Source organism: Petromyzon marinus, unplaced genomic scaffold, assembly GCF_048934315.1.
Source record: "Petromyzon marinus isolate PM22_M1 ecotype Great Lakes invasive population unplaced genomic scaffold, UKy_Petmar_22M1.pri1.0 PM_G_Scaffold_19, whole genome shotgun sequence".
NCBI classification, from domain to species: Eukaryota; Metazoa; Chordata; class Hyperoartia; order Petromyzontiformes; family Petromyzontidae; genus Petromyzon; species Petromyzon marinus.
The window spans coordinates 2,095,673-2,105,694 of NW_027422750.1; positions in this window are offsets into that span (position 1 = coordinate 2,095,673).

Sequence of the window (10,022 nt, forward strand, 5' to 3'; positions counted from 1 at the left end):
TGATGTTGGTGGTGGTGGTGATGTTGGTGGTGGTGATGTTGGTGGTGGTGATGGTGCTGTTGGTGGTGGTGATGTTGGTGGTGGTGATGGTGATGTTGGTGGTGGTGATGGCGCTGTTGGTGGTGGTGGTGGTGGTGATGTTGGTGATGGTGATGTTTGTGGTGATGTTGGTGGTGGTGGTGTTGGTGGTGGTGGTGATGTTGGTGGTGGTGGTGACGGTGGTGATGTTGGTGGTGGTGATGTTGGTGGTGATGTTGGTGGTGGTGGGGATGTTGGTGGTGATGTTGGTGGTGGTGATATTGGTGATGGTGGTGGTGATGTTGGTGGTGGTGGGGATGTTGGTGGTGGTGATGGTGGTGGTGATGTTGGTGGTGATGTTGGTGGTGGTGGTGGTGATGTTGGAGGTGGTGGGGATGTTAGTGGTGGTGATGTTGGTGGTGGTGATGGTGCTGTTGGTGGTGGTGATGTTGGTGGTGGTGGTGATGTTGGTGGTGATGTTGGTGGTGGTGATGTTGGTGGTGATGGTGATGTTGGTGGTGATGTTGGTGGTGGTGATGGTGGTGGTGATGTTGGTGGTGGTGTTGGTGGTGGTGGTGGTGGTGATGTTGGTGGTGGTGGTGGTGATGTTGGTGGTGATGTTGGTGGTGGTGATGTTGGTGGTGGTGGGGATGTTGGCGGTGATGTTGGTGGTGGTGGTGGTGATGTTGGTGGTGGTGGGGATGTTAGTGGTGGTGATGTTGGTGGTGGTGATGGTGCTGTTGGTGGTGGTGATGTTGGTGGTGGTGGTGATGTTGGTGGTGATGTTGGTGGTGGTGATGTTGGTGGTGGTGGGGATGTTGGCGGTGATGTTGGTGGTGGTGGTGGTGATGTTGGTGGTGGTGGTGTTGGTGGTGATGTTGGTGGTGGTGGTGATGTTGGTGGTGGTGATGTTGGTGGTGGTGATGTTGGTGGTGGTGGGGATGTTGGTGGTGGTGATGGTGCTGTTGGTGGTGGTGGTGATGTTGGTGATGGTGATGTTTGTGGTGGTGATGTTGGTGGTGGTGGTGATGTTGGTGGTGATGGTGGTGGTGGGGATGTTAGTGGTGGTGATGTTGGTGGTGGTGGTGATGTTGGTGGTGGTGATGGTGATGTTGGTGGTGGTGATGGTGCTGTTGGTGGTGGTGGTGATGTTGGTGATGGTGATGTTTGTGGTGGTGATGTTGGTGGTGGTGGTGATGTTGGTGGTGGTGATGTTGGTGGTGGTGATGGTGCTGTTGGTGGTGGTGATGTTGGTGGTGGTGATGGTGATGTTGGTGGTGGTGATGGCGCTGTTGGTGGTGGTGGTGGTGATGTTGGTGATGGTGATGTTTGTGGTGATGTTGGTGGTGGTGGTGTTGGTGGTGGTGGTGATGTTGGTGGTGGTGGTGACGGTGGTGATGTTGGTGGTGGTGATGTTGGTGGTGATGTTGGTGGTGGTGGGGATGTTGGTGGTGATGTTGGTGGTGGTGATATTGGTGATGGTGGTGGTGATGTTGGTGGTGGTGGGGATGTTGGTGGTGGTGATGGTGGTGGTGATGTTGGTGGTGATGTTGGTGGTGGTGATGTTGGTGGTGGTGGGGATGTTAGTGTTGGTGATGTTGGTGGTGGTGATGGTGCTGTTGGTGGTGGTGGTGATGTTGGTGGTGATGTTGGTGGTGGTGATGTTGGTGGTGATGGTGATGTTGGTGGTGATGTTGGTGGTGGTGATGGTGATGTTGGTGGTGGTGTTGGTGGTGGTGGTGATGTTGGTGGTGGTGGTGGTGATGTTGGTGGTGATGTTGGTGGTGGTGATGTTGGTGGTGGTGGGGATGTTGGCGGTGATGTTGGTGGTGGTGATGGTGGTGGTGATGTTGGTGGTGGTGGTGTTGGTGGTGGTGATGTTGGTGGTGGTGGTGATGTTGGTGGTGATGTTGGTGGTGGTGATGTTGGTGGTGATGTTGGTGGTGGTGGGGATGTTGGTGGTGATGTTGGTGGTGGTGATGGTGGTGGTGATGTTGGTGGTGATGTTGGTGGTGGTGGGGATGTTGGTGGTGGTGGTGTTGGTGGTGGTGATGTTGGTGGTGGTGATGTTGGTGGTGATGTTGGTGGTGGTGGGGATGTTGGTGGTGATGTTGGTGGTGGTGATATTGGTGGTGGTGATGGTGGTGGTGATGTTGGTGGTGGTGGGGATGTTGGTGGTGATATTGGTGGTGGTGATGGTGGTGGTGATGTTGGTGGTGATGTTGGTGGTGGTGGTGATGTTGGTGGTGGTGATGTTGGTGGTGGTGATGTTGGTGGTGGTGATGTTGGTGGTGGTGATGGTGATGTTGGTGGTGGTGATGGTGCTGTTGGTGGTGGTAGTGATGTTGGTGATGGTGATGTTTGTGGTGGTGATGTTGGTGGTGGTGATGGTGATGTTGGTGGTGGTGATGGTGCTGTTGGTGGTGGTGATGGTGGTGGTGGTGGTGATGCTGGTGGTGGTGATGGTGGTGGTGATGCTGGTGGTGGTGGTGGTGATGTTGGTGGTGATGGTGGTGGATGGAGCGTTTGTGTGAACTAATATAAATGACGGTGTCAAAAATCTTTACTTGAAAGGAATTGGCCTTTAAAAGGTAGCAAAGCGTTTATTTGCAAGGCAATTTTAACAAATTGCACGAACATGAACCATTCAAAAACGTGTCATAACGTGACTGATCAGACATCACGAAAACGTCTGAGGCCTGCGCCCAAAACAATTACCGCACTCCCGGTCAAAGTGCGCCGTCTAATCTGGGAAACGGGGGCATTACAGGAGAAAGGTCAAATTTAATTTAACAACAACAACAATAATAATATATGGACAAGTTCGGCAGGCCGGATTAAGAAGCCCAACGGGCCGTCCTTTTCCCACGTCTGGCCCAGCCCGTGTAGAGACGGAGCTACGGGATCGCTTCGTGACGCAGGAGTGAAGTGTAACGTGGCCCTGGCAGTACCGAGAGCGACTAACGAGGGGGGTGCCCTTCACCCCGCAGCGGATAGACCACGGCTGAGGCTGATGACGGACCGGTTGAGGCTCACGGCGTTCCTCTGAGGCCGAATGAATCAGCCTCACCCCCCTCCGCTGCACTCCGGGCTCTCACGTAATGTATCCTGTACACGTGAGACTGTGCACAATATCGAATCGAACGTCTCTGAATGTGGATTCAACTGTTGCCGGTTCCAACGTGCAAGCCTCATCTCCCCTCTTACACCAGGCACTGCCTCCGTGCGCTCTGCGCCGCAGGAGCCGAAGCTTTCTGATCGAAGCAGCGAGTTGACCTTCTCCTTGTGTAGAGGTCAACCCTCGATTCGTCTTTTGCTTCGCCTTCTCCTCTTGCTGCCTCCAAGATCTGGAACTTACTTCCCTCAACCATCTGTCCACGTCCAAGCTAAATACATTTCCTCTTTTCTGCCTATGGCCGTCTCTCTCTTAAAATACCGGACAAATATCACGCCTCGTTGTTACCGGTTAGGTGCACGCGTCTGTTGTGGTATAGCGTCGTGAGATTCGGTTGCATGTAGATGCTCTCTAAATTAAAAATCGTGTCAACTTATTCTGTACAAGCTACACCACTGTCATGTATAATTATCACACACACACCACTCGCGCTATTCGCCACCTCAGAGTTAATCGTGTAGGCAATGTCACAACAGCAGCGCAGCTACCGACCTACTCACCTACAAAGAGTGCAATATAGCTAGGAGCTGATATGATTAGTCAATTAAGTGAATTGACTAAACTTATTACTTTTGTGTGCATGTATGTTGTTGAACTTCTTTCACGCTGTACGGTAGTTAACCGTGCCAATCAGAGATGTGGGGGAAGGACGAAAGACTAAACACAAAGCAGTTAAATTTTGATTTAAAGCTTTCGTGACTGCAGTAATTCATATTCTTAGCTCTTTCGGTAAAGTCACGTTGAAGGGAAACAATAAAATAATAAAATATACATAAAACAATAAAAATCATGATGACCGTTTGTGTTATGGTCAAAACGTCGTGAGAATTTTTATTGTTTTTTACATATTTTATTATTTTATTGTTTCCCTTCAACGTGACTTTACCGAAAGAGCTAAGAACACTAAAAGCAGTTCTAAAGAAATGAGTTTTAAATCTAGATGTCAATGTGCATAGCTCCAGTGGCTTCCTAATATGGCAATAAAAAGTATTCCAGGCGGCTGCAGAAACACATCTGACAGCGTGCGATACAGTGACCGTCTTTGTTCGGTGGCTGAGCCAAAAGGCACTGCGAGGATGACCGCAGTTTGCGTGAATGTTCCTTAACCAGAGGAATGCGTTGGCAGTAACTCGGGTGGATTAATAAACAGCGACCATTTCAGCGTCACGCTTCCCGAAGGTAGGAAACCCCCTACAAGCCACGCCCAGCATAATACAACTGATTATGCCGCACCTATAACCTCCCATCCAGTGGCACATATGCGGACAAATTTTTAAAAAACTAATTGTTATCCAATTTGTCGAGTAATGAAACCGATATATTTGGTTGAGTGATCAACGACTTAAGAAATATGATGATACCCCAGCTCTAATTATAAATGCGGTTATTTAAGAGATGGTCAAAGCAAAATTCATCACCCTAATTCATGACACAAATTTATAAATTCTGATATATATAAAATATTTTACTTAATTAAAACCATGCGGTATTATTTATTTCGTCGTTGAGCTGCGTGAATTGTAAAACATGCACTCCATTGATTTCAAATATCCATTTAAAAATTGTATCCTTTTAACAACTTGATCAAAACCTATTTGTGATTTGGCATCTTCATGAGATCAAAGATGAATTGGCCCACTCTGAAACACAAGCAAAATGAATATGTGAATATGAATGGCGTGACCAAATAAAACATATCCTGGATCGTTTTGGTGAACGCTACACTAACAACAATACTCATTTCTATACAACGTCTGGCTCGCGTGATTACTCTGTGTGGTTCATAAGGTGGGGGGCGTGTGCTGCTTTGATGATGGCAATTCAACCCCTGACCCACCACCCTCCCCAACAACTCACTCCAACCATTCTGCGGTCATGATTTGGGACTGTGATTCCATTTGCAAGTAAACTCACATTTCAACAATGAGGGTTAGAAAGCATTAGCTCTGTCTGCATGTCTGCTCTGTTGTAAAGATGATCCAATATGAACACAATTGTAGTACAACAGCTCTGTTGATGTTAGGGACCTTACACTGTTGAAAACTGGCCACAATTGATTACACGGCCCACTCATGGTCCAGAGCAGAACTTGGTACCACCTAAGGTAGCAAAACTTCAGTCGTACCCATTTATTTGGATGGAAAATGAAAGTAAATTACTTGATAGTCTCACTCATTGCATTTGTTTATCACTGGCCACGTAGAGAAATTGAAACTGCTCAATTTAGGCCACCTCACGTGGTACCGACAAAGGAGACATCTCATGGGCTATGAAAAAATAAGAATAGGTTGTATCCTTTCTGGCAATAAAGCAGATCTTAAGATTCATTGAAGAAGGTTTCTGTTTGGTGTTTGAACATCTAAACACCCGTTTTATTGCCTAAAAAGGATCAAATCTATTCTTATTTTGTCATACTTTGATACCAGCAAAACGGTCTCATTTTGAAGCGTCTCATGGACTATTGGATGGTGAGAAAAAAAACAGCGCTAAAAGTCAGTGCCGACCTCTCCTGTCGTGCCCAGTGACGTCATCACGGGCGAAGTTCACCGCGCGAAGTCAAACGCCGCCTCGTGAGCGCCGTTCGAAACGCAAAATCATCGCTCGGTGAACATTTCCGAGGACAAACAAACGCATGCCGGGAACCGTGTGAGTTTGTGTTTCCTGTCTCCTCTGCGCAATGTGGGGGAGGGCTTCATCCAGCAGTGGATTGACAAAGCGCTGTATGCATACTGCACAGGCTACGCTAACGTCACATTTAGGCCCATGGACCGAACAAACGCGTCTCTCTTTCTCCATCCGTCTCCACTCTCTCTCTTCCTCTCTTCACTGCTGGCCTGTAGGTTTGGGCCGAGCGAGTTCCTGCCGGGGATTTGGCTTTTCAGGAGCTGATTCCCCCCGTGATTTTGTCGGCACGAGGCGACCGCGCGGAGTGACAAGGGCTCCACCGGGCCCCAAGCCGCTGCCCCAGCACCACCGTAGTAGCCAAACCACCGGTGCTCGGCATGGCCTGCATGAACGTCCTGCTGGACCTCATGTTGCGCACGGGGTACAACATTGTGCAGGAGAACGGACAGAGGAAGTTCGGACCGCCGCCCGACTGGCAGGGGCCCCCTCCCGCCCGTGGCTGTGAGGTGTTTCTGGCTGGGATCCCGCGCGACCTCTACGAGGATGAGCTGGTGCCCGTGCTGGAGACGGTGAGGAATCTCTACCAGCTCCACCTCATGATGGAGCATAGCGGAGAGAACCACGGCTATGCGTTCGCTACCTACGCCACGCGCGCCGAAGCCACGGATGCCGTCAAGAAACTCAACAAGTTCGAGATCCGTCCCGGACGCCGCATTGGAGTCCGCTTCAGCGTGGACAATCGCCACCTCTTCATTGGGGGGCTGCCAGAGGACAAGAAGCGAGCGGAGGTGATGATGGCGATGAGCGGTGCCACGGAGGGCGTGGTGGATGTCACGATGAGCGTCTGTTGCTGGGACAAAACCCTCAACCGAGGCTACGCGTTCATCGAGTACGGGAGCCATCACGCGGCCGCCATGGCCAGGAAGAAGCTCCTTCGAATCAACTTGCAGCTATGGGGCCGGACCATCAAGGTGGACTGGGCCATCCCGGAACGGGTGGCTCCGGCCCCGGCGGTGGAGATGGAGGCGGCCGTGCCAGACCTGCTGCAGCCGGAGTGCACGGGCACCGGCAAAGCCGCACACAGCCTGTTTGAGGGCTGGGGGGCACGCACGTGGCTGTGGTGGGTACCTCACCAGCTGCGGCCCATGCCCGTAGCTCTCGAGGCGCTGCCGGAGGCGGCCATGCTGTCGTGGGAGGTGCGGCTGCGGATGCTGTGCCGGACCGCCGGCATCAGCTACCCAATCTTCGAGCTGCACGCTCACTCGGAGCCCGGGATACCCGCGGGCCTCCTCTATAAGATGTCGATTCCCGGGGTGGGAGAAGGCGCCGACATCTTCCCCGAATTTCTGAGCTCCAGCGAGGAGGGAGCACGGGAGGTTGCATGTCAGCTCGCCTACAACATCCTCAGCAAGGCGAATCCTCTGAGAATGTGGCCAGAGGCGTGGCTAGGCCCCGCCTCCGGCCACACCCTCTCGTGGAACCTTTCGCAAAGGTTACCGGAGTAACTCGGCTAGCCCCACCTGTTGCCTTTGCCCCAGATGCGCCTCCTTCCCTGATTGGTTGTTACCTCTGTGGCCGTACCCGTGAAGCCCTTGCCAGCGGGTGTCACCCTGTCATGTCAGCAGGTGTCACCCTGTGATGTCAGCAGGTGTCACCCTGTGATGTCAGCAGGTGTCACCCTGTGATGTCAGCAGGTGTCACCCTGTGATGTCAGCAGGTGTCACCCTGTGATGTCAGCAGGTGTCACCCTGTGATGTCAGCAGGTGTCACCCTGTCATTGCACTTTAATGAAAACCGACAACAGAATCCTTGAAGAAAAAAACGAATTCAGGTGTTTGACATGTCGACGCCATTTCGTTTTGAAAATGTAGCGGAGAAAAATATATATTGTTCACATCGCATTCTGTTTTGTCAATAATCTCTGTAACGTGCGCCTGCTCTGCAAGGCATGCATTAACCCCTTTCTGTCTCAATTTAATTCCCAGCATGCAATTCTCCCAGCCTCAGATTTACTAACATATTTCGCACAACTTTAATCCTGGTAAATATATTATTTTCTTTAAAAACACAAGCATTATATTTAGTCTATTGCATGGCTAAAGTCTTCTAAGTAAAAATATAAATTGTATTAAACCAATATTAGATCATCGCTATGATAAATATATTTCTAACCTACAATATACAAATCTACATTGTGCTAATTTTTCAATTCTACTTTTATTAACTTACAAATATAGTGTCTAGGACACATTTTCAAAGAAATATTTTCATGTACCCAGACAATATTTGCACGTGGCCACATAAAAAACTTGCAGACTGCATACGTAGCTACGACAACAGAATCCTTGAAGAAATAACGAATTCAGGTGTTTGACATTTCAACGCCATTTCGTTTTGAAAATGTAGGGGAGAAAAATATATATTGTGCACATCGCATTCTGATGTCAAAACATTTGATTCTTTATAAAATTGAAAAACCCTTGAACAACTTTGCTGCACACGGAGATGTCCGTGCACCGCCTCGTTTCCACAGCCTCTATCCCGGTGCCATTTGTATTTCATGCACATACCGCTGTTAAGAGTTTGATGTTTTATTGATTTTGAATTTAGGTGTTTTTTTCCCGTAATGTTTTTTTGTTACTTTTTTAGTGGAAATAAAGTCCTGAAAAGTCTCTTCCTCTCTCTCTCTCTCTCCACTCTCTCGGCCGAGTCTCTACCACTTTTGGTTCTGAGTGTCGCATGCTTGGGATCCTTCTTTCCCTCCTCTTTGGATTTAATTTGATGAATTACGCGCCAACATATTTCAGACTTCCCTGTTTTGTTAGGGCATTTTCCTGATCATTACCAACGTTCCCAATGTCTCAATTTAATTCCCAGCATGCAATTCTCCAAGCCTCAGATTTTATTACATATTTCGCTCAACTTTAATCCTGGTAAATATATTATTTTCTGATTTGAAGCTTTCGTGACTGCAGTAATTCAACATGACTTTACCGAAAGAGCTAAGAATATATATTATTTTCTTTAAAAACACAAGCATTATATTTAGTCTATTGCATGGCTAAAGTCTTCTAAGTAAAAATATAAATTGTATTAAACCAATATTAGATCATCGCTATGATAAATATATTTCTAACCTACAATATACAAATCTACATTGTGCTAATTTTTCAATTCTACTTTTATTAACTTACAAATATAGTGTCTAGGACACATTTTCAAAGAAATATTTTCATGTACCCAGACAATATTTGCACGTGGCCACATAAAAAAACTTGCAGACTGCATACGTAGCTACGACAACAGAATCCTTGAAGAAATAACGAATTCAGGTGTTTGACATTTCAACGCCATTTCGTTTTGAAAATGTAGGGGAGAAAAATATATATTGTGCACATCGCATTCTGATGTCAAAACATTTGATTCTTTATAAAATTGAAAAACCCTTGAACAACTTTGCTGCACACGGAGATGTCCGTGCACCGCCTCGTTTCCACAGCCTCTATCCCGGTGCCATTTGTATTTCATGCACATACCGCTGTTAAGAGTTTGATGTTTTATTGATTTTGAATTTAGGTGTTTTTTTCCCGTAATGTTTTTTTGTTACTTTTTTAGTGGAAATAAAGTCCTGAAAAGTCTCTTCCTCTCTCTCTCTCTCTCCACTCTCTCGGCCGAGTCTCTACCACTTTTGGTTCTGAGTGTCGCATGCTTGGGATCCTTCTTTCCCTCCTCTTTGGATTTAATTTGATGAATTACACGCCAACATATTTCAGACTTCCCTGTTTTGTTAGGGCATTTTCCTGATCATTACCAACGTTCCCAATGTCTCAATTTAATTCCCAGCATGCAATTCTCCAAGCCTCAGATTTTATTACATATTTCGCTCAACTTTAATCCTGGTAAATATATTATTTTCTGATTTGAAGCTTTCGTGACTGCAGTAATTCAACATGACTTTACCGAAAGAGCTAAGAATATATATTATTTTCTTTAAAAACACAAGCATTATATTTAGTCTATTGCATTGCAAAGTATTCTAATTAAAAATATAAATTGTATTAAACCAATATTAGATCATAAAGACATTTCTACCCTACAATATACAAATCTACATTGTGCTAATGTTTAAATTCTACTTTTATTAACCCACACACTTACAAATATACTATCTAGGACACATTTTCAAAGAAATATTTTCATGTAC